We start from the raw sequence: 1,377 nt of genomic DNA, 5'->3' as shown, positions 1-1,377 counted from the left end.
TTAGTGTGCAGAGAGACTAGAAGTATTTTGGTCATGGCTATTCCTCACATAGAAGAAAATATTGGAAATACAGGATAAAAATTTCTCAGGTTAAACCGGCATATGGTTGAATTGACTAGATGTCTGCCTACTAAATGATTATATTACCGTAGGCCTACATCCCTAAAAGAACTCTGAGATTCTTTAAATGACATCTTTTGGTGTTCCCAGATTATTTATTCACAGAATTATAGACAGTCTTAGTTTTCTACCCCAGATGCTAATTGCTAAGTACAGTGTGTGTTTTACATGCCCTGCCCTATGTCAGAGGGCTAGCTTATCTCCAACAGCCCTGGGACACCTCCCTGGATCTCTGTGTACTGATGATACTCCCTTACCGTAACTTTTACAGCAAAAAGAGAAATTCCTGACTACAATGTTATGCTTTGTTAGAACAAACTGGGCAAGGTTACCCAAATTGTTTGGCTCAGAGCCTAATTCCATGAATTAATACTTTTTAGAGTGGTGGTCTGAAGTGTGAAGGTGTTTTGCTTTTGGCTACAAGCAAAATCTGTGCAAAAGCATATTAGGTGCAGAGGACAAGCCAGTGCATCACAGTTGCCATAGAAACCTGACGTCAGAGACGCCATCTTTCAGTAATTCACCAAAATGACAAACACAAAGGGAAAGAGGAGAGGCACTCGATACATGTTCTCTAGGCCTTTTAGAAAACATGGAGTTGTTCCTTTGGCCACATATATGCGAATCTACAAGAAAGGTGATATTGTAGACATCAAGGGAATGGGTACTGTTCAAAAAGGCATGCCACACAAATGTTACCATGGCAAAACTGGAAGGGTCTACAGTGTTACCTAGCATGCTGTTGGCATTGTAGTAAACAAACAAAATTAAGGGCAAGATTCTTTTTTTTTTTTTTTAAGGGCAAGATTCTTGCCAGGAGGATTAATGTTCCTATTGAGCATATTAAGCACTCTAAGAGCCGAGATAGCTTCCTAAAACGTGTGAAGGAAAATGATCAGAAAAAGAGGGAAGCCAAAGAGAAAGGTACCTGGGTTCACCTGAAGCGCCAGCCTGCCCCACCCAGAGAAGCCCATTTTGTGAACCAATGGAAAGGAGTCTGAGTTCCTAGAACCCATTCCCTATGAATTCATGGCATAAAGCATATAACATAGCACACAGGAGTACCAGTGGACCCATGTTTTTAGGTACAATAACTTATTTATTCCCCATGAGCTCATGGCATAATAGGTGTACAGCGTAGCACACAACATAACCAATAGACCCCATGTAAGTAATACAAGGTGCTGGAACCTATTTCCCATGAATTCAAAAGTCAATCAACACTTTGTCACATTCAATGGCAAGGTGCCTCCCTGA

At 40.8% G+C, this 1,377-nt stretch overlaps 1 pseudogene; it reads left to right on the top strand.

Moving 5' to 3' along the window:
• The first annotated feature begins 629 nt into the window (after positions 1–629).
• On the top strand, positions 630–1,158 carry LOC100961197 (annotated as a pseudogene).
• The last annotated feature ends 219 nt before the right edge of the window (positions 1,159–1,377 follow it).

Source organism: Otolemur garnettii, unplaced genomic scaffold (genome assembly GCF_000181295.1).
Source record: "Otolemur garnettii isolate 467f Iridium unplaced genomic scaffold, OtoGar3 scaffold00319, whole genome shotgun sequence".
NCBI lineage: Eukaryota > Metazoa > Chordata > Mammalia > Primates > Galagidae > Otolemur > Otolemur garnettii.
This window is presented reverse-complemented; position numbering and strand designations above follow the sequence as displayed.